Here is a 24,543-nt window from a genome sequence, read left to right on the forward strand (position 1 = left end):
GATTCGGCTAAAAGAACTGTATCATCAGCGTATCTCAGGTTATTTATGATCATGCCATTAATTCTAATGCCTATGTTTATTTCATCCATTGTCTTACTTAATATGTCTTCCGAGTACCTATATATTAAATAATATTGGTGAAAGTATACACCCTTGTCGAACACCTTTTTTTTTTCATTTCTATTTCTTCTGATGTTATGTCTTCTATTCTCACTACCGCTTTTTGGCCATAGTATAAGTATATAGCGAGCCTATAAGGGTCCGTTTTTCCTTTAGAAGTATGGAAACCTAAAAACTGTTAATTGTAATAAAATGAATTATTCTATACCTATACAATATTGTGACAATCAATTGATATCGGCCCTGGACAGATAACGAAGTACAGTCATATTTGTGCTCTTCACAATTTGTTAGTTCTTGAGTGGTGAATCAATATCTATGAAAGATTTTTTAATTTTTGCATACTGGTAAACAAAAGTATGTTACATCTCCTACTGTAAGTAAAACTGTAATCAATTTAAAATGATTGATTTAACATGTAGTGTTACCACTTTAAATTCTTAACCTGTCCAAATCAACCGGAAACAAAAAGCTGACAAGTTTCTTTGCTAGTGACATGTGAGCCACTTTACTAATTTGATTTTTAGGCATTAATATTTATTTTGAATTGACTTTATTTATTTTTAAATAAGAACACTTATATTAATTTAAATACACAGACTTACTTCATATTATTTATTTACCACACTAACTTACAAGAACAATAAACACTTAATAGTATTTAATTTATTAGGAAATACTACACATTATCAAATCTAATTTATATTGTACTTTACAAAATTTATCTAATCAAAAATACCTCCAAATCGTACGCTCTAATACAGTATCTCGTCGTGGTTTTATTAGACTTCTCACTCATTCACAATCGTTGCCTTAAATACTATTTACAGTTTTTCTAGAACAAAAAGAATGATATCGTCATTTACCTGTTAAAAGAGTCTCCCTTTGATTCTAGAATGAAAATAATATTTACATAAAATAAAGTAACGTTTACATGTATCCAGAAACTGGTGCCAGTCTCACTGGAATGCCAGTGGCATGAAAAATAGACCACCTTTCTATTCAGACAGCGCTGGCAGACAGCTCTGGACTGGCGCAAAAAAGTGTTTACACTTGAACAAAACCCTATACAAGATGACTCTGCCACATCCTTGGTAGAGAAAAAAATTAGAATCACAAGAAACTTCCTTGATGGACAACGGATCATCCAAGTAACGAATCAAGACTGCTAAATACCCCTCCTGGATTTGAAAGGTGACTGAAGAAACCATGGCCAACAGACTTAATAAATTAACTATTTATGTGAACTAATATAAAATATATTATACAGGAGAGTTGCCACATGGCAGCTTCTCCCTCATGTGTTCAACATTCACACCATTTACTTACAGCTTCATGATCAGATGGTAAATTAAATTGTGTATTAAATAAAAAAAAATGTCAAAATATTTTTTATACCTAAAGGTGGAGCAGAATCTATTTCAGTTATACAATTTTGATCGCTTATGGAAGATGTTTGTTGTCCTTTATATACTTTCTTATTTTGTACACCAATCCTTTTTCTCAGCGATTCCAAATTCAATTCTTGTTCTGCATTACTTCCAATCATTGCAGGAAGTATTTGTATTGTACGATGACCTGATACTAAAGATATAGGAAAAGTCAAACAATGAGGAATGCACATAACTTTCCCCTTGTTGCCATATTCTAAATTTGAAAAAATATATAGAGAATAGTCAGATTTTTTTGATATGCCATTCCTATTACAGCAAGCATTTCATTGGCTAGAATTAGTGACGAGTATAATATATGATGTCATGGTAACTGACGTCTGTCATAATATTGGAGGTTACATTTATAATGTCAAATTATTGTTTTCAATTTATATTTTATTTATTTAGTTTATATTTTAACAACAGTTTATTTTTTAAATAACTTTACTTTCCCTTCCGTATCCTTGATTGGTCGTTTAGGTTCGTAATGGTTTTCTTGTATGGTAGGTTTAGTTAGGCATTAATTTTAAGAAATGTTGCTGGCTAAATGGGCACAGCTTCCAAAGGCCACAAAAGAAGAAGAAAAAAATAAACAAACAAAAATCTTACATAACCTTCTATCTAAGCCTTCTATACTATAGGAAAACATGACTGACACTGGGTGCGTTCGGATGACCACAGCGGCTGGACAGCTGAGCCAGCAGTAGCTGTCAGACGTCACCGCTGGAAGTCAGCCGCTGAGAGATTTACTAAGCTTTCCCTATCACAGCTGGATACAACCACTCAGCCGATTTCTGCTGACAGTCAGCCGCTATGGTCGTCCAAACGCACCCACTTATACGCTCTGAGCTTCGCTGGTGTCGCTCCTAGCGGATTACTAATTCAACTTTCACCAGTAATTTTTAAATTTATTATTTAATTTTATAGCTTAATATTTACAACGCAAAAAAGTAATTAAATTGTAATCGATTTTTTAAAAATTTTGCTAACTGTTTTAACGTTCTCTTATGAAATATTAATTTCTTACTTCAGATACATTCACAATTATCGTGTAGATGGCGCTTAGATGATTTATATCTAATTATAATTAGATATTACAAAATATTAAAAAAACTTAATTCAGTATTTAAACCGTAAGTATACTTAAGATAAAAATATATACCACAGCTTTGACCAACTAATATTTTTTCTAATTAATGTTTTTAATTTCAATTTTAAATTATTCACTTTGACATTTATGTCAAATTTCCAGTAAAGGTTTACAGACTTGTCACTACTGGCTCTCGCGATTTTTTAATTATCTCCTCTACCTACGAGCTCAGCGTATATTAGTTGTCTTTTTCTATAAATAATAAACATTTGTTATAGAAAAAGATAGGAAACACAAAATAAGTGATCGATGTGATCGTTCATGGGTATTCTTTATTTTTCCCACTGTAGTTATCTTTGTTTCACACTCTTAAAGACAAAGAGAAACAGTGTCACCTGTAGTTGCTGTGGTAAATACATACCGTCAAAAAAAATGAAAGAATACCCATGAACGATCACATCAATCACATATTATTCAGATTATTAATATAATCTATCTCTCTCATTTATTATTTATGAAAAAAAAAACAGCAAATACAAAATATGTGATTGATGTGATCGTTCATGGGTATTCTTTCATTTTTCTGACTGTATATGTTTTTATTTGGCAACGGCGCATGTTTCCAAACTTAACGGTAGTGAAAAACTAATAAATGAGGAAAAATTTGTTGAATTTGCTTGCCGTCAAGTTTGTACGAGTACCAATGGGTTATATTTCATTAAATATAAATGAAGTGCATGCCTAATTGTTTAACTTTTAGTTTATCATACTTTAACAATGAATTGGGTGGCTCTCTGATCCAATATAAGTACTGTTATTATTTCCACTAAAAATGGTTACAGGAACAATTTTTGAAATTTTTTGATTTGATTGATATGACACATTTTTAAAATTCTGATCAGTCTGGCGTAGAGGACATTTTGTTTGAATAATAGGTTTGTTCTAGCAAACAGTCGAACTAGTCAGCAAACAGTTGGTCAGTGAGAGAACATAATACAGTTACGAGTGCTATCCCCTCTACTCGCGCTGGTCTACTATTCGCTAATGGTTTCAGACCGTTTGAAACTCGTGCTAGAACAAACCGATTGTCTGTAAGAAACAAATCACAATAACTGAATAAAACAGATTTTCCCACCTACCTATATCCAAAGTATACATTTCCTGGCCTCATTGTAGGGAGCATAGTCATATTTTTTTCTCCCTAGGGAAACAAAGTACTTTTAATCCCTAGGGAGTAAAAGTAAAAGTGATGTTGACGTCATACTATGTCATAGCATAGATGACTTATTGACACCCTATACTATTACTCTATTTTCTATTAGGTAAGTATCCATACATTTTAAATTTTATTTATAGATGTTGCAAAATGGTAAAAACAGTAAATTGTTATTTTGATTTAAAAATTTTTCATTAATAATTTGATAGTTATACTGTACCTACTCGTTAGTTTTAGTTCTCTAATAAATTTTGTTAGTTCTATTGTTGATTGAATACACAAATTCTTGTATTCAATTATGATTCATGTATTCAATCAACAGTTATATAAATATTTTAAAAATGAAAAAATGACTTATTTGAGGGAGGTGGAAAAATGTATAACATGGGAGAAGTGCCTTTTCCTCCCTTGAATGATTACTGTAGTAAACTTTATTCTTGGGAGGAAAAGGTGCACTTCGCTCTCTTGTTATACAAATATCTATAGGTGTTAAATTGGTGAATAAACAAAAAACCAATATAAATAATTAAATACTTTCGCTTTCTTCTCTAAATATTGTTGGTACAGCATTGCATTTTAATTTTCTGCTGCCATCTTGTCTAACTTTTTTCCACATGTCAGAAGTAGTGTTCCTAAACATTAAAAAATCGAATACAATATTTTTTAATGATATAAATATTATAAAGAGAATGCATCAAATGCAAATACTCAATTAATTTTACTTAAAGAACTTACTTCACAAACAACAGCATATTTGTTTGGATCTTGTTTTAACACTATATTTTTAATCCACACTTTCCGACGTTCAGATTCTTTTGGGAAAGAATTCATTTTCACATTATTTTTCCCCAATCGACTTCGCAACCTTTTACCTCAGAGGAAGGCATTTTTCAACCTGAATAATAGTAATAGTAATTTAATATTTCTCGATCTATCGAGTTAAGTGAGGTTAAACCAGAGTAAACGAAAAATAAACAACTGATCATCTGTTTACCCCTTCCAAATTAATCCGGAAATCTGAGCAAAAGATGGCGGAGCCAATCAGCTTTTAGCGTATACGATGGCAACACTCTTCCAAGACGCACACTGGGCCCTGATTCTAAATCAAATTTCGACCAAAAACAAGTCGCTTTCAATATGGCGACTGTCGAAATTATTTGACACGGAGATGAATGAATGGCCAAAAGCGAGGTTAGGTTTAGTTTAGATGTGTTTTGTTTATTTCTTGCAAGGAAAACTAAATCAAAAGGTATTATAATATAGCTGGGTTTAATTGAAATTTGCTTGTTTTGAGGAATTAGATAGAATAGTATTAAATTAGAAATATAATAATTGAGAATGTCCACAACATGAATCATCAACTCAATGAAAGATGTGAGGTAATAATCTGGGAAAATTAGTAAAAAACAAGGAAAATTAATTACCAGCTATTTTATTGCTGGACATGCTGAAATCAAATCTTAAGATTTCCTATATTAGTAATATAGCTGTGCAAAGTCCACAGAAAGTGTGCTATTTTGTTTATAAACAAATTAGCACTCCGAAATCTTTTTTTTTATTATTGCTCTATAACTCCGAAAATTTTAACTTTAAACCAAAACACTCACATAAAAATTGACAGTAATTTAATTCTGCACATTGATAATTTATTCCAATTTCCTTCGACGGAAATTTTCTTCGGAAAATTCGGGTTTTCCAAACAAAATCTTTAATTTTCAACTAAAATTTGAGGGAAGTAATTATTTATCAATAATTAAATAATTTGGTGACAGTGACATAAATCTTTTTTGTTATGAGTGTCTTGAAGATATGAAAATTTGTATGTACAAAGAGGACCGGAATTAAAAGGTATCTAATGGTTCAAAGATTAAAATCCTGTTGTTTATAACTCTGTCGCAAATGCCGGTCAAATTTGACCGGTTATACCTGGAATCACTCCTCGCAATTCAATTTGTTTTTCTTCGAAAAGGACACAGAAGCCGTGCTCTTTTCAACAGCGTTAACTTAATTTAATTTAATCTAATATTTTCTGAGGGGTTCTATTTGTTTATAAGCCAAAAAATTGTTTCTTTATAACATTCCTGAGACCGCTCAAATGGTCCAATTTCAATCCTGTAAGGTACGTTGAATAGGTATAGTGCTTTTTTATATGAAAATCATAGTTATTCTGGTGTATCATAATCTTTCTGGTTATTATTTCGACCGAAATTTTTTAATTAACATTTTAATTATTGCTAAACTATTGGTTAGATTGTCGCCGGTCTCCTGATATACAGAGAGGGGCTAAATTATGGAATAAATTCATTTTCTCTAAAATGGACGATTTTAGAGAAAAATCCGGAAACAGGTCGATTTTTATTTTTAAATTAAATTTCTTGGCATATATTTCACACTAGTGACGTCATCCATCCGAGCGTGATGACGTAATTATTTTTTTAAATAGGAATATGGGTTCGTGTTGTAGCTCATTTACAAAGGCGTTCAATGCTCTATTCAGTATTATAAACATTAATATCATTATTTATACAGGGAGGCCAAAAAAAATTTTGAATTAAATTAATTGACGCAAGAAGAAGAATGCATGTAATTTATTTAACTCAAAATACATTCTATTGCTGTCAGAAAATAGAAAAAAATGTTTATTTTGCAAATAAACATTGCTTTTAGCTTAAATTATAAGTTCAAACTGCCAATAGGTAGGAGGGAGGCTGTTTGTGATTTAATTTAAGCGAAAAGAAATGTTTATTTGTGAAATAAACCTTTTTTTCTATTTTCTGACAGCAGTACAATGTATTTTGAGTTAAATAAATTACATACATTCTTCTTTTTGCGCCAATTAATTTAATTCAAAATTTTTTTTGGCAACCCTGTATAAATACCTAATGATATTAATGTTTATATTACTGAATAGAGAATTAAACGCCCTTTCAAATGACCTACCACACGACCCCTATTCCCATTAACAAAATTATCGATTACGTCATCACGCTCAGATGGATGACGTCACTAGTATGAAATATATGCCAAAAAATTGTAATTTAAAAATAAAAATCGACCTCTTTCGGGATTTTGCTCCAAAATCGTCCGTTTTAAAGAAATGAATTTATTCCATAATTTAGCCCCTCTGTATAATCTACTATAATAAATCTTTCATGTCTTCAATTATTTAATTATTGATAAATAATTAGGTACTTCCCTAAAATTTTAATTGAAAATGGCAGATTTTTTGGGAAAACTCGGATTTTCTGAGTAAAATTTTTGTTGAAGGAAATCGGAAAAAAATAACTTTGTGCAGAACTAAATTACGGTGAATTTTTATTTGAGTGTTTTTGGCTCAAAGGAAAAATTATAGGAGTTACAGACCACTAATTGAAAAAAAAAGAAGATTTAGGAGTGCTAATTTGTTTATAAATAAAATAACACACTTTCTGCGGACTTGTCATACCCCATATTACTAATATATGCAATCTTAAGATTCGATTTTAGCAATAAAATAGCTGGTAAATAATTTTTCCCAAAAATGGTATTTTTTCGATAATTTTCCCAGACTATCAACAAAATCCAAGAAACCGAAGCGCCAACCCAAATTCTGAGCAGTCTCAACATGATAAGGTTAATATCCCCAGTTGCTGTCATGGCGGTGTCGAAATGAAATTGCGACTGTCGAAATGAATTAGAATCAGGCCCCTGGTCTCCATAGGCTACACCCATAGATATAACAGACTAGATTAGGCCAGTTCGAAAAATAGCGTAACGCGGAACAGTTCGGGTCGGTGGTCTATCTATCTCTCTCTATCGGCGCTGAGCTTTCTCTCTCTAGCATATGATGGACGCCGCCTGTGTGTCACTGTCGTTCCGTTATTCCCACCTCTTGGTAGATACGCTCACACTCGCACGACAGACAAAGATAGCTAGACCACCGTACTTGATATCGGCGTTACACCCCGATGCATTGAGTGGCATATGACTAGCCTGATCTAGTTCTGTTATATCTATGGCTACACCACAGAGAAATAAAAACATCTTTTATTTCTCTATGGGCTAGACGACTCTACGCAACTTTGACTCTACGCTACTCTCGGCGCTACTTGACTTGTGTCGCCATACTCGCCCTGACAGTGAGCTCATTTTAATTCCGCTACCTCCGTCCAACGTACGCTGGGAGAGATTAAAGGTCTGTTCCTTTGTTTTAAGTGTAACACTAGTTCTTGAAAAGTGTAAGAAAAGTGTAAAAGTGTTACACTTTCTTGTTTCTTTGTTTTTCTAGTGTTTACACTTTTTTTCACGATACACTCAACTTCTGTCGTAGAACGCGTACAACTCGTTTCTTTGAAATGCTGTAGGAAAAAAAGTGTAACACTTTTCTACACCTACCTCCGAGACGGTGGTGGATATTACACTCGTCCTGCGCAGCAGGGTTGCCAGATTGGGGGAATTTCCCCCAAATTTGGGGTATTTTTTCTTGTTTGGGGGATTTTTTGGGGGTATGCACTGAATGGGGGATTTTTTGGAGGAAAATTTTTTCGCATTGGGGTTTTTTGGGGTATAATTTTAAGCACACATTCCATTGCTTGGCCGATTTTGAATTTCAAGTTATAAACTGTGATTCACAAAAATTTTTGAATATAAATTCATTTACAGTCGATTCTGCCATCTAGTACAAACTACTTAACTTATTTTGTAAAGCATTACAGTTTTCTTCAATAGCGACACAACAAAATTTGGTTTTTGGGCGCTTGATGGTGCATTTAAATATTCATAATGGTACCTATGTGAAACACAGAAAATTGTATCTTCAAGTTTAACTTTATTTACTATTCTAGAATTAACTTTGAAGAAGGTTATATTTCTGGTGTGTTCAATAATACGCATAATTAATTTAAATTAGTGTTTGTAGACGTGTTAATCTAAAAATATGCCTAAAGAAAAGGAGTATACCCGAAAATACCGACTTGCTTGGGAATCGGATGCGGAACTTAAAGAAAGGTAATCTGTTTAATAGAATTTTAATGGTGTGGGTCATTAATAATTAATTATTCTATGTATGATGGATTGGTCCTGTATCAGAAGATGACACAAAATCATTTTGTGATATGTAAATGGCAGATTTACAATATATTGTATAAAATCTACTAAAATTTACACTGGTACAATGACACTTGACAGCCAAAAAAGAAGAATAAATGACAGATGACAGCCCAAAAAGAAGAAGAAATGACAGATGACAGCTCATAAAAAAGAAGAAGAAATGGCAGATGAATTTTGGGGGATTTTTTTAAAAAAATGTCATTTTTGGGGGAATTTGTAGTTCAGGTTGGGGGAATTGTATAAATCGGTCTGGCAACCCTGCTGCGCAGTATCATCCAACCGGCGCCAGCTGTTTAGCCGTTAAATGTGTTTGTTTGTTTGTTTACAAAAAAGATATATTTCTTTTTAGTTTAATTTAAACTAGATTTATAAATTGAAAAAACTAAAGTAGCTACAAGTTTTAATTTAATTTTGCTTAACCTCCGAGTGGCACTTTCCTGTAATTTTAAAATTATCACTTTTCAGTGATTTTTTTAATATGCTTTCATGTCCTTATGTTCAACAAAGCATTTCCTTTAATTACAATTAAGCCAAAACATCGCAAATTCTGGGCCCTGGACTACTAAAGGTATCCGGTATCCGCATATCAGCCATGAATATGCGTTCACTACTCTACATCAAGAAATTTACTTTCCAATGGCTCTGTCACTGAATATATCAGCAAGTATAGGAAAACCTATTTAAAACTTATAAAATCAGCTAAAAAATCGTACTATCAAAATTGTCTGAGAAGCTCTAAAAGTGTTGCAAAAGAAACTTAGTCCATAATAAACGATCTTCGAAATAAAATTCACCCAGCTTAAACATTTTTCCTTTCAGACCCTGGAAATCTAAATGAATACTTTGTTAATGTGAGTAAAAATATAACATCAACAGCTTCGTGCAATCATACTTGAGACACTGTGTCAGGTGAGGTGTTTGAAAATTTGAGTAACTTGATTCTGGGATGTGAATTTCTAAAACTTTTAAGTGTGGTTTTTAACCGTTGAGAAAAATTATTTATTTAGTGTTGTGTTTATAATTTAATATATGTTTTAAAATGAGTTTTGTTTTATTTTTTGAGAAAAAATTAAAAATACAGCATACTTACAGTACTTTTTTTGAAATGCTATTTTCCAAAGTTTATAAAATTTCTTACGCTCGATTTTATATTAATAAAGTTAAAGTGGACTTTAAATTTAAAGTTTTCTTTAACTGTAACAATTGCTTTTTTTAAGGTAACACACACTTTAACTTTATTATGAAATCGAGCGTTAGTCAAAATTCTAAATGCTCATTAAATAATAACAACAATTAGGTACTTGTATTGAAAACAACATATTTTGTAATTTGAAAAAAAAAACAACATATTTGCAACATAGATAACAAAACAACATGCTTTGTTACGTATTTTAAAAAACTCTCCATCATGCATGCTCCATGAGAAAAGAAAATATAAAACTAATTTCATCCTTATTGTCTCTCAGATGGCGTAGCTACTTTTGCTATAACTACTCAATGCTTTGCTACTCTACCTACCTACATACAATTTGTATTGTTTTATCAAAAAACAAGCATTTACATACTCTGCAAATTGTATATTTTTTCTTTGCATTCTCATATGAAAAAACCGCGGTATTTATCTTGAACTTTTTTTGAACAAGGTGCAATATTTAGGTAATATTATTATTAATAAAACAAAGTATATTAAAATACAATGTTAAAAACTTTAATAATATTAGCAATATTTAAAAACTTCAATATATTATATTATAGTATACATATTATGAATCAGTAGAAACGACTATATTTAAATTTGGTAAATTATAACTCCAATCGACCAGAGCATGACCACACAACCCAAAACACAAGTACGCAAATATGGTTGCGTGAAGCGTGGCTCGAAGCTGTGCAATTTACGAGACTCGCTCGATCTGTAGATCCTTGTGTCCTCATCTCGCCAATTAATGATTCTTTTGAGAAAGGTAAATTTCCAGAGTACCTAAAGACAGCTATCATTATTCCTCTTCATAAGGGTGGTGAAAAATCTAATTCCTGCAAGTATATACCTATTGCATTACTACCGGTACTCCAAAATTATTGAGAGACTCATAAAAGCATGACTTATGTCCTTTCTTGTTGAAAACAACATTTTATTACAAAAGTTCGGCTTTTTAAATAATAAATGTACTGCTGATGCCATGTTTTCTGTACTACATGAGGTTTATCAAGCACTGAGCAATAATCTTCACACTGCCACTGTTTTTTGTGACTATGCCAAAGCTTTTGATTGTGTAAATCATGAAATTTTGATAAAAATAACTAAATTTCTATGGAATTCGAAGAATTTCTTTGAATTGGTTTCAATCTTACTTGGATAGTTGGAAACAACTGGTTAGAGCAAATAATACAGACTCTAGTCTCCAAAATATTGTATGTGGGGTCCTCTACAAACCACAAGGTTCAGTATCAGGTCGTCTACTTTTCCTTACGTTTATTAATGACATCCCTAGTTTAAAAATTGATGGAAAAAATTTTCTTTTTGCTGATGATACCAGTATTACTTGGAGCAACTCAAATATTGCTACTATACCTTCTGATCTACTCACGATAAAAACCTGGTCCGATTCTAATTTACCTTTTTTTAACATAAAACAGTAGCATTATCCTATACAGGAGCTCGTCAATCTTTACCTCTTAACACATTCACAGACACAACTGCATATGAAGCCACTTACTCCATAAGATGTGTCTACATCTAAAGTGTGTCTATGAATGTGTTAATTACAGTCAGATCAGTATCGTTGATTCTGTAAAGTTTCTTGGTATTTTTTTTAGATAACAATCTTAAGGGTTAAAAGGGTCTAAAGGGATAAACATTCACTGAAAGCGATATTATCTTTAATACCCGTGGTGCCTTCAACATTTAATGTCTGACTAAATTATTCTTTATAGGCAAAAAAATTTAAGGAATTTTGAATTAATTAGTTTTTAAATAAGTACATTTACCAGCAACAGTTGTAACGTAATTGTGTCAACTCGACAGTATTTAACTAGTTATTTGAATTTAATACCCTAGCTAGGGCATTATTTTTCAAAAAAAATATTGAAAAATAACGCCCTAGGGCATTATAATATAACTGACTTCGAAATCATGTACAGTGGAACCTCGATTATCCGTCTCTCCATTAACCGTCACCTCTGTTAACCGTCAGGGTACATACAGAAGTTGTATTGAGTTATACATTAGCAATCATTTAAATGCAAAAAAATAAAAAAAAAGGTAATTTGATTTGTGATGAGGACACAAACGGCTATCCATTGCTGACAGATAAAGAACTCATTAAAATGGCAACAAAGGCGGACCAAACCTATTCGGAAGCTGACACAGTAGCTATATTGATGCTTGGACACAAGGAAGCTTGACTGTAGCTATACTGATGAACCTATTGTAACTGACAAAGATTTGCGTAAATAATCTAGAGAAGCTGCATCGCATATGCAATAATTCATCGAGTGGTATTCTCAACAAGAAGAAGCCAATAAAGTAGATTGCATGATCTTATGCCTTATGCCGATTAAGAAATTCAGCCGTCGCAAAATATGAAGCAGCAGTAAAACACAAATTTCAGAATATTTTAAATTGATTCGATTGTATGAACATAAATCCCTCTTATATTGTCAAACAAACCATACAAATGAAATTTGAGAGTTGTACTATGAATTTTTATTTTTTTTAATGTTCTGTTAACCGTCTTTTCGATTATCCGTCATACCCTTGGTCCGGTGCCCTGACAGATAATCGAGGTTCTACTGTAATAATATTAATGTCCGACTGGTATATTATTTGACAAATAATGACATGATTTTGAAGTCAGTTTGATAAATAATGACATGATTTCGAAGTCAGTTAAGTATGACATAATGCCCTAGGCTCTAGGGCATTATTTTGAAAAATTACGCCCTAGGGTATTAAATTTAAATAACTAGTTAAATACTGTCAAGTTGACAAATAACAACCCAAGTAAAACTATGGTTACCACAATTACGTTACAACTATTGCTGGTAAATGTACTTATTTGAAAACTAATTAATTCAAAATTCCTTCAATTTTTTGCCTATAAAGAATAATTTAGTCGGACATTAAATGTTGAAGGCACCACAGGTATTAACGATAATATCGCTTTCAGTCAACTTATATCCCTCAGGCCAAAGGCCCTCGGTATATACACCATTGACCTCAAGTGTTATTATCCTTATAATACCTTTGGTACCTTAACTATAATCTCACAATCAGCCCATAGAAGGTGTCAAACAAATAAAATATTTGGGAATCATACTTGATAATTTATTAACAATTAAACGATTACTTTATTGACTACAGTAAATTTATTTAATGGAAATTAAGGTAATAATAATAATAATGTTTATTCAAAAATAATCAAATATAAAATCTTCCTGAGACTAAAAACATATTTAAGTGTATAATTAATAAGAATTAACATAGGAAGCCACAAGGAAATAAATCTGCACGTAGCTATAGCCCAAAGTAACTCCTGTTATTTATCCAAATCTTTACTAGTCAAACACATTTGTTTTGAAATTCCAGCAGTTTCTTCTTTTTATACCTTTTAAATATCTGGTGGTTGTTCCTAAAACAAAGACATAAATAAAAATTCTACATTGTGTACCATAAAAAAATCATAAAAATGTGGAAAGTATCACAAGAATAAAGAAAAGTCCCAGATATAAAATTCACTATTAAAATAAAAATAGTAAATAATTATTTATATCTGATACTTTTCTTATTGGAACTTCTTTCTGGTAACATCCTTAATCTCTGACTTTTACAATTTATAAGACAAGAGATGATGAATAAAGAAAGGGAAAAGGACTCTGCAGTATACAGTTACATTCTGCTTTCATTAATCTAGAAAAAAGATCAGAAAGATAATTCAAAGTCCGAAATTGTAAAAGTCAAAAAGAGATTAAGGATGTACCAGAAAGGGGTTCCAATAAGAAAAGTTTCAGATTTAAATAATTATTTACTATTTTAATAGTGAATTTTGTATCTGGGACTTTTCTCTTTTCTTTAAGAGATATCGCTGAAGCATCCTAATAGTAGATAACTATTTTTGAAATTCCACTTAAATAGACATTTTGATTTCGTTTTGATTCAGAGGTGTGCAGGCAGCTCCACTGGGGACGCCGTAAGGCAGAAACAACTGTCTGGAGATTGTGTATCGCCTAGGTCCGTGAACTTAGCCCGAAAAAGTCGGGAAAAAAAATGCGATTGATGCCATTCGTTTGTCCATTGATTGTCCACCATTTTATTTCGTTAGTCCACCCATCAATTCTTTTTTATAAACAAAAATTTTTTTTCGGGCTAACTTCACAAATCCACAAATTTTCGAAAATTTAAAAAAACTCTTGCTATATTGTTTGTCCATGTTTGTCCACCACATAATTTTTTTTGTCCACCCTCTGAAACAACCCCCTGTTAATTGTAATTATTTTTTTATTTCTTAATTCGGGCTAACTTCACGTTCTCTTAAATGGCCATTTAAACGTTAATTCGGGTGCAGAATCACAACTACCCGTTTGTCCACCCCTTTGCAGCGTTTGTCCTGCCCGTTAAAGTGCGAAACAACCCCCTCGTTAATTGTAATTATTTTTTTTAATTCTTAATTCGGGCTAACTTCAAGTTCTCTTAAATATGTATTTAAACGTTAATTCGGGTGCAGAATCACAACTACCCGTTTGTCCACTCCTTCGCAGCGTTTGTCCAACCCCTTAAAGTGCGAAAAAACCCCCTCGTCAATTGTAATTATTTTTTTATTTCTTTATTCGGGCTAACTTCACGTTCTCTTAAATGGGCATTTAAACGTTAATTCGGGTGCAGAATCACAACTAAGCGTTTGTTCACCCCTTTGCAGCGTTTGTCCAACCCCTTAAAGTGCGAAACAACCCCCCTGTTAATTGTAATTATTTTTTTATTTCTTAATTCCGGCTAACTTCACGTCCATTTAAACGTGTATTTTAAAGTTAATTCGGGTCAAGAATCACAACTACCCGTTTGTCCACTTCATCGCAGCGTTTGTCCAGCCCCTTAAAGTGCGAAACAACCCCCTAGTTAATTGTAATTATTTTTTTATTTCTTTATTCGGGCTAACTTCACGTTCTCTTAAATGGACATTTAAACGCTAATTCGGGTGCAGAATCACAACTGCCCGTTTGTCCACCCTTTCGCAGCGTTTGTCCAACCACTTAAAGTGCGAAACAACCCCCTCGTTAATTGTAATTATTTTTTTATTTCTTTATTCGGGCTAGCTTCACGTTCTCTTAAATGGGCATTTAAACGTTAATTCGGATGCAGAATCACAACTGCCCGTTTGTCCACCCTTTCGCAGCGTTTGTCCAACCACTTAAAGTGCGAAACAACCCCCCTGTTAATTGTAATTATTTTTTTATTTCTTAATTCGGGCTAGGTTCACGTTCCCTTAAATGGGCATTTAAACGTTAATTCGGGTGAAGAATCACAACTACCCGTTTGTCTACTTCATCGCAGCGTTTGTCCAGCCCCTTAAAGTGCGAAACAACCCCCTAGTTAATTGTAATTATTTTTTTATTTCTTTATTCGGGCTAACTTCACGTTCTCTTAAATGGGCATTTAAACGCTAATTCGGGTGCAGAATCACAACTGCCCGTTTGTCCACCCTTTCGCAGCGTTTGTCCAACCACTTAAAGTGCGAAACAACCCCCTCGTTAATTGTAATTATTTTTTTATTTCTTTATTCGGGCTAGCTTCACGTTCTCTTAAATGTGCATTTAAACGTTAATTCGGATGCAGAATCACAACTGCCCGTTTGTCCACCCTTTCGCAGCGTTTGTCCAACCACTTAAAGTGCGAAACAACCCCCCTGTTAATTGTAATTATTTTTTTATTTCTTAATTCGGGCTAGGTTCACGTTCCCCTAAATGGGCATTTAAACGTTAATTCGGGTGCAGAATCACAACTGCCCGTTTGTCCACCCTTTCGCAGCGTTTGTCCAACCACTTAAAGTGCGAAACAACCCCCCTGTTAATTGTAATTATTTTTTTATTTCTTAATTCGGGCTAGGTTCACGTTCCCCTAAATGGGCATTTAAACGTTAATTCGGGTGCAGAATCACAACTACCCGTTTTTCCACCCCTTCGCAGCGTTTGTCCAGCCCCTCAAAGTGCGAAACAACCCCCTAGTTAATTGTAATTATTTTTTTATTTCTTTATTCGGGCTAACTTCACGTTCTCTTAAATGGGCATTTAAACGTTAATTCGGGTGCAGAATCACAACTGCCCGTTTGTCCACCCCTTCGCAGCGTTTGTTCAGCCCCTCAAAGTGCGAAACAACCCCCTAGTTAATTGTAATTATTTTTTTATTTCTTTATTCGGGCTAACTTCACGTTCTCTTAAATGGGCATTTAAACGTTAATTCGGGTGCAGAATCACAACTGCCCGTTTGTCCACCCTTTCGCAGCGTTTGTCCAACCACTTAAAGTGCGTAACAACCCCCTCGTTAATTGTAATTATTTTTTCATTTCTTTATTCGGGCTAACTTCACGTTCTCTTAAATGGGCATTTAAACGTTAATTCGGGTGCAGAATCACAACTGCCCGTTTGTCCACCCTTTCGCAGCGTTTGTCCAACCACTTAAAGTGCGTAACAACCCCCTCGTTAATTGTAATTATTTTTTCATTTCTTTATTCGGGCTAACTTCACGTTCTCTTAAATGGGCATTCAAACGTTAATTCGGGTGCGGAATCACAACTGCCCGTTTGTCCACCCTTTCGCAGCGTTTGTCCAACCACTTAAAGTGCGAAACAACCCCCCTGTTAATTGTAATTATTTTTTTATTTCTTATTCCGGGCTAGCTTCGCGTTCTCTTAAATGGGCATTTAAACGTTAATTCTGGTGCAGAATCACAACTACCCGTTTGTCCACCCCTTCGCAGCGTTTGTCCAACTCCTTAAAGTGCGAAACAACCCCCCTGTTAATTGTAATTATTTTTTTATTTCTTAATTCGGGCTAACTTCACGTTCCCTTAAATGGGCATTTAAAAGCTGGCCCGAATTAAGAAATAAAAAAATAATTACAACTAACAGGGGGGTTGTTTCGCACTTTAAGGGGTTGGACAAACGCTGCGAAGGGGTGGACAAACGGGTAGTTGTGGTTCTGCACCTGAATTAACGTTTAAATGCCCATTTAAGGGAACGTGGAGCTAGCCCGAATTAAGAAATAAAAAAATAATTACAATTAACAGGGGGGTTGTTTCGCACTTTAAGGGGCTGGACAAACGCTGCGAAGGGGTGGACAAACGGGTAGTTGTGATTCTTCACCCGAATTAACTTTAAAATACACGTTTAAACGGACGTGAAGTTAGCCTGAATTAAGAAATAAAAAAATAATTACAATTAACAGGGGGGTTGTTTCGCACTTTAAGGGGTTGGACAAACGCTGTAAAGGGGTCGACAAACGCTTAGTTGTGATTCTGCACCCGAATTAACGTTTAAATGCCCATTTAAGAGAACGTGAAGTTAGCCCGAATTAAGAAATAAAAAAATAATTACAATTAACAGGGGGTTGTTTCAGAGGGTGGACAAAAAAATTATGTGGTGGACAAACATGGACAAACGATGGACAAACAATATAGCAAGAGTTTTTTTAAATTTTCGAAAATTTGTGGATTTGTGAAGTTAGCCCGAAAAAAAATTTTTGTTTATAAAAAAGAATTGATGGGTGGACTAACGAAATAAAATGGTGGACAAACGTGGACAATCAATGGACAAACGAATGGCATCAATCGCATTTTTTTTCCCGACTTTTTCGGGCTAACTTCACGGAGCTGTATCGCCTCTGGATTGAAAGGAAACATAAACTGTCTCTTCACTATCACAAGAGTATTTTAATATTTTTATTGAATAAAAGTAGTCAAAAAAAAAGGACTAGTTGGTGGAGCGAAGAGATAAAAATAGCTGTGAAAGAAAAGAAAGTACCATGGAGAGCTTATCTAGAAAATAACAGTTAATAAGCAAGGAAGCTTGTGAAAGAAAAAGTTAAAAAAGCTAAATTGGAACAGTGGGAGAGATTTGGAGAAAAGATGGAGCAAGACAGTAGTAGGACAAACCAAAAATTGTTCTATTAAGGTCTGAAAAAATGAGAAGTAAATCAGGTAGTACTGTCGTGCAAATAAAAAAAAAATAAAATGGAGAAACACTTACCCAACCACAAGATATAGTTAATAGATGGAGTAAATATTCCAAAGAGTTGAGTAATGAAATAACAATGGAAGAATTAACGGAAGCCATTGCAAAAATGAAAAATGGTAAAGTGGCAGGAATAGATAATATCAAAACACGATTGTTGAAATATATGGGGGAATCTGCATTACACTACTTACACAAATTACTGATAACAATTTGGAAACAGAAACGCATCCCAGAAGATTGGGCAACAGCAGTAATGGCTCTTCTGGTAAAGAAGGGAGGTAAAAAAGTAATGTTCAAATTATCGAGGTATTTTCATGCTAAGTGTACTGGCTAAGATTTATGAATGAACACTGGAGATGAGACTGAGAAAGAAAGTGGAACATCAACTAGACGATGCACAAAAAGGTTTCCGACCGGGCACAGTGTCCAAGATCATATCTTTACTATAAGACAATGGAAAAAGCCTTTGACAAGGTACCCGGACATCACATTTGGAAAGGGCTTGAACTGTTCGATGTTGGAGGAGAACTAATTGATGCAAGTAAAATTTATGTACTGGAACATTGTGCGAGCATTAAACTGTGAATCAAACAAATTTGCTAATACACAAGGAGTAAGGCAAGGTGGAGTTTTAAGCTCACTGCTATTCATTATATTATATATATGAATGAACCAATAAAAAAAATGCAGTAGAGTCCCGAAAATTAGATTTAGGTTACCATTGATTAAAAAGTATAACTCTGAGTAAATGTGTGTCTGCAGATGACATTGCATTGATACCAAGTTCAGAGAAATCTTTACAAAGCAACCTAAATTTATAGACGAGAGAACTTGCAGAAAAAGGAATGAAAATAAAATTAGCAAAGACTAAAACCTTACTTATTTCCAAGACACCGAGAGAAATCCATATAAACCTAGACGGAAATTTAGTAGAACATATGAATGATTTTGAATATTTATAAACTATAATAGACAAAAAATGCAAAAAAAATGAACAACAGAATTGCTAAAACATCACGATTATATCACTCCCTCACTACAGGTTTCATTAGCAAAAGAGAAATTAATGAGAAGACAAAAGGGACAGTATATTATATACCTCCCTTCTCTGCTTCATGGAAGTGAAACATGGCTGGCTTTCCTAATAATTAAGCTTGAATTATCACATTTTTATTATTATTGTAGACATTTAAAATCCTTATTAATTGAATTACATTAAACTTACCACTTATAAAATGTTTACTTTTCATATTTTAATTTTAGTTCCCTTATATCTGTTCTTCTTGTGGCTTTTATCCATTGTCCCCGGCTTTGTTTGGATAATTCATTTAAATGTATTGCATGGGGAGCCTTGGGAACAGTACAAAATAAGACTTTTCCCTGTCTGCCCTACTCCCACAATTTACAACAATAAAAGTTACATGTATAAGCTTCCCAAGAAAGAAAAACTGATAACTGCTATGGACTAATTCAGTTCTGTAGGCGATAAACTACTTTATATTTGATTTGCTATCACAATTTCGCTGCACAATCGACAATAAAAACAAACAGGATATTCTTTACAAATGTAAATATTAGGATTAGGTTATGTTATGTGCCCCCAGTTAGGCCATATTCGGAAGTTCCTTGTTCCTTTGCTTGATTGGCACACCGATAATTTTCGTTTAATACTGTCCGCTGTCATGAGCCGCTGTCACATCCGCTGTCATTTTACACTCAAATGTCCATAGAATTTCTTACACTTACACTCAAAAGTGTAACACTAAAAAACAAAGGAACAGACCTTAAATGTCCAGCAAACGACGGCAATTGTTGCCAGATTCCTTTTAGCGGGAATTTTAAAATTTTATAGCAGTTTGGTTTTAAATTTGACAGTTCTGTTTTCTCAAGTCAAAAATCTTAACCTTACTTTTACAAGTGATTAAGATTATTTTATTTACATGTAAATTGAAACAATAAATATTGTGCTTTGTCATAATTTAAAACTCATTATGTTGAAGTCTTTTCCAGTTGATAAAATTGCAATTCAAAAACTTTTAGGTAGGTACGTGTAACTTCCACATTATTATTTATTTTTTAAGTATTAAGGTTGATGTTGATATCAAAAATTTAGATTTCAAAGATAGTTTTATGTAGGTAGATACTAATAGAGTAATCTAAATACTAATAAACTAGATAATAGATTAGATACAAAGTAAGCTGTAAGTAGTATAACTGCCCATGTAATCACCTGTTATGTTGTTTTTTTTAGATTTGTACTGTATGGATGGCACAGGAAGAGAACAGAGAACAAGAGTACAAGAACATGAAACATCTTATTATGAATGTATATGTATGTGATCCTCAAAAAATTATTTTTCAAAACAAGATAGAGAATGAGCTTTAAAATCCCAAGGATCCTGCAAAATGTCTATTTGGTGTACTAGTCGAATAATAGTATCTAAAAATAATGAAACTGTTTTAAAACACATTATGGGCATGAGGATGATATAGAGCACTTACATAAATACCAAAATCAGATAAATATCTCTTCAAAGTTTATTTTGAGACTTTCTTCAAAAATGTAAGTAAAATATTTGCATATCGATGGCGGAAAGGCAAAACTTCGTAACTGAAAATTTTTTATAACATGAGTTACTTCAGTTTTCGCTTTAGAATAAGTTTATTGGCAGCTATTAGCGATTACAGCTGGGAAAGTTTCCGGAAGGCTTCCAAAAGGCTTTCCCAGCTCTAAAAGCTGTTTAATAGGTGCTGATACACTTATTCTAAAGCGAAAACCTAAGTAACTCATTTTATACAATTTTTTCAGTTATGAGGTCCTGCCTTTCCGCCGTCGATATACACAATATAATTTAAAACAAGAATGTTACCACTAAACCACTTTTTAAATATTAAGGCAGGTTGACATTACTAGTGAATAACGAATGTGGCTCACGCTTACGTATTTTGCCCCTGCTATTGTTAGATATTTTATTATCTATTTTCAAACTCGAGCAGTACATTTGTATCTATGCATTGCATAAATACAAATGTACTGCTTGGGTTTGAAAATAGATAATAAAATATCTAACAATAGCACGGGCAAAATATGTAAGCGTGAGCCATTGCATAAATACAAATGTACTGCTTGGGTTTGAAAATAGATAAAATATCTAACAATAGCACGGGAAAAATACGTAAGCGTGAGCCACGTTCGTTATTCACTGGTAATGTCAACCCGCCTATACTCATGAATATTTACTACAGTTTACAATTTCAAACTAGTGTGTTTGATTCTCCTATACCTATATTTTACTTTTTTAGTAAACTTCAGACTGTCCAGGATAGCATAATAGCATAGGAGGCAAATTAAAAAGAATTAATTTACTTACAAGAAGAGATATCACAAACATTAACCTCTCTTATGGCATTGATTTGAAAGATGGGTATATGTACAATGATGATGCAACCAGTGTTTATTTTTGGGTTGAATGCTTACAGATTATTTATTTTTTCCAATATTATTTTACAAACAACAGGGCATACTAATGGATATTCATTCTGAATTTAACATTTATGATTTTTGTCTTATTTTCCTTAATACTGTGCCAAAAGGAAATGTTAATTAAGTTTGGCAAATCCTTTATCGCAATCGATGGAACTCATGGGCTCAATTCCTATGACTTTGAACTTATGACAGTATTAGTAAAAGATGAATTTGGGAATGGATTTTGTACTGCTTTCTTATTTTAAAATAGAAAAGATACCTACTTTAATTTACCAATTTTTTTAAATACATGTCTGTGTTGGTATTATATGTATAGTCAAATGTTTTCATATGACACCTTTTACAATGCCTCGTCAAATGTAATGGGTATTGCTCCTAATAGACTGTTAAGTGCCTGGCACATAGATAGAGCATGGTAAGTAAATCTTAATAAAATATCTGATTCTGAAAAAAATCCTATTATATATACAAGATGTATTAATGATGGTTTAGAGAGTATTAATAGCTTTTTGGGTAGACTTCTAAGTGATGCAGATACATACAATTTTAGTAAGTATTTCCAGTAGAACTACTGCAGTAACATCCAACAATGGGCCTATTGTTATAGGAAGGGGTTGTGGAATTAATACCAATATGACCATTCAAAATTTTCATAAAATTTTGGATAAAAGGGTATCCATTAGTTGTTATCAGTTAAGTTTAAAACTTGGCACTCATGGAGAGCTATACTCTATACCATAATATATAATAGGTATATCTCATAATATTACATCTCATATTGTTCACTCCAGAAGTAATGAGTGAGCAATATGAGATATACCACTTGGCTGGTACCACATACTTAAATCATTTATTTAGTTACACAGTACTACTCACATAACTTATGTGTCGTCAGTACCTTCCGTAAAACCTTCGTGATGCTACCCATACTTCATGGCCACTGAATGTGTTAAAGCTTGTTAATGTAGGAGAGTTATACTAAAATATATATCTTATATTATATTGCCTTAAATAGAAAAAATATCTTATTTAAATTGTATCCATGTAAGTTTTGATTTAATGAAATAAACCTTTTAATCAAAAAAGTGTTGTTTACTTGTGTACACCCAGCAATATCCTGATCATAGATAAATAATATAGTATTACCGGATCCTGATATGCAGACGCCAATAGGGCTTTTCATCGATTGTCATTTGTTTCGAGCTTCTGTCATGAGTCACATAATATTAATGTATCTACGTCATACGTCTTTGGTTTGTATCATTGGTATATACCAATAACGTACGACGTAGATATATTAATATTATGTGACACATGACAGAAGCTCGAAACAAATGACTGTGAATGAAATGCCTATTGAATAGGGCTTTTTCATCGATTGTCATTTGTTTCGAGCTTTGGTCAAGCATCACATAATATTAATATATCTACGTCATACGTCTTTAGTTTGTATCATTGGCAATATCAATAACATATGACATAGATATATTAATATTAGACAACACATGACAGAAGCTCGAAACAAATGACTGAGTGAAAAGCCCTATATCATGTAAATACAAGTCATAGAGATGTCTTTCTACGGTTAAAATTTCACAGCCTAAGGACATCATTTATGTAACTTCTTAAGCCGTCACAAAATGACTGCAATAAGAAAATAGAATTTATTAACTCGCCTCGCCCCCAGGCAAAGTAAAGGTGCTAGGCCACTAAGAATGTTTTTTCAATTTTTTTTTATTTTGCGGCTTTAGCACTTAGCTATTTAGCCAGATACATGATGAGAATTAATACTATTATGATACATATTAAAACTAATTCAAATTACTAGTAATTTTATTAATATTCTGAATAATTATGTAACCACTTAATACTAAAATAAAAAAGTGTCCATCTATACTATCCCAACACATTTTCACCTTTGAAATCGTAAATTTCCATTCCCATTAAAAAATAATTTGTACTGTATAAGTATATTTCTTTTGAGCTTCATTTTTTTTTTCAAAATACTGCAACATGACTTTTAAATTATGACACAGTACAATACTTGTTTCAATCATAGAGGTATATATTAACATAGAGGGAGCCTACCTTCCGCGCTTCCTGACGACAAGATCTCATGGACTGGTTTGCTGCATCTTTTTCTAACACATTGTATCGAAAATCTATGATGACATTCAGTGTGAATATAGGCACGGAAGAGGAGGACAACTGTAGCAGCTTTACTATACGTAAGAGTGAAACAGCACTAATCCAAATAAAAAAGATGGTGTCGTCACTTCGCTCTGAATGACACTCTCTCTATGCTAATATATAACTCTATGGTTTCAATATTTACATGTAAATAAAATAATCCTAATTACTTGTAAAAGTAAGGTTATAGGTTCGTTCCAAGACGACACATTTGTACCATAGAGGTATACTACATTCGGGGCCTGATTCTAATTCATTTCGACAGTCGCAATTTCATTTCGACACCGCGCGATTCTTGGGGATATTAACCTTATTATGTTGAGACTGCTCAGAATTTGGGTTGGCGCTTCGGTTTCTTGGATTTTGTTGATAGTCTGGGAAAATTATCGAAAAAATACCATTTTTGGGAAAAATTATTTACCAGCTATTTTATTGCTAAAATCGAATCTTAAGATTGCATATATTAGTAATATGGGGTATGACAAGTCCGCAGAAAGTGTGTTATTTTATTTATAAACAAATTAGCACTCCTAAATCTTCTTTTTTTTTCAATTAGTGGTCTGTAACTCCTATATTTTTTCCTTTGAGCCAAAAACACTCAAATAAAAATTCACCGTAATTTAGTTCTGCACAAAGTTATTTTTTTTCCGATTTCCTTCAACAAAAATTTTACTCAGAAAATCCGAGTTTTCCCA

At 33.0% G+C, this 24,543-nt stretch overlaps 3 long non-coding RNA genes across 4 annotated transcripts; 1 reads left to right on the top strand and 2 right to left on the bottom strand.

Moving 5' to 3' along the window:
- Positions 1-720: 720 nt before the first annotated feature.
- LOC126887898 (uncharacterized) lies at positions 721-5,071 on the bottom strand. Its single transcript, XR_007699277.1, has 2 exons — positions 4,595-5,071; positions 721-4,491 (listed from the first exon to the last, which is right to left on the bottom strand). It is a non-coding gene; the product is annotated as an uncharacterized LOC126887898 (long non-coding RNA).
- Positions 5,072-13,338: 8,267 nt separating this feature from the next.
- On the bottom strand, positions 13,339-20,003 carry LOC126887891 (uncharacterized). The gene is made up of 2 exons (XR_007699268.1): positions 19,397-20,003; positions 13,339-13,578 (listed from the first exon to the last, which is right to left on the bottom strand). It is a non-coding gene; the product is annotated as an uncharacterized LOC126887891 (long non-coding RNA).
- Positions 20,004-20,059: 56 nt separating this feature from the next.
- LOC126887894 (uncharacterized) lies at positions 20,060-21,727 on the top strand. Of its 2 annotated transcripts, none has more exons than XR_007699271.1 (3): positions 20,060-20,211; positions 20,423-20,734; positions 21,475-21,727. It is a non-coding gene; the product is annotated as an uncharacterized LOC126887894 (long non-coding RNA). The 2 variants fall into 2 exon arrangements; XR_007699272.1 differs by having other exon boundaries at positions 20,069-20,215.
- Positions 21,728-24,543: the final 2,816 nt, after the last annotated feature.

This window comes from Diabrotica virgifera, chromosome 7 (genome assembly GCF_917563875.1).
Source record: "Diabrotica virgifera virgifera chromosome 7, PGI_DIABVI_V3a".
Taxonomy (NCBI): domain Eukaryota; kingdom Metazoa; phylum Arthropoda; class Insecta; order Coleoptera; family Chrysomelidae; genus Diabrotica; species Diabrotica virgifera.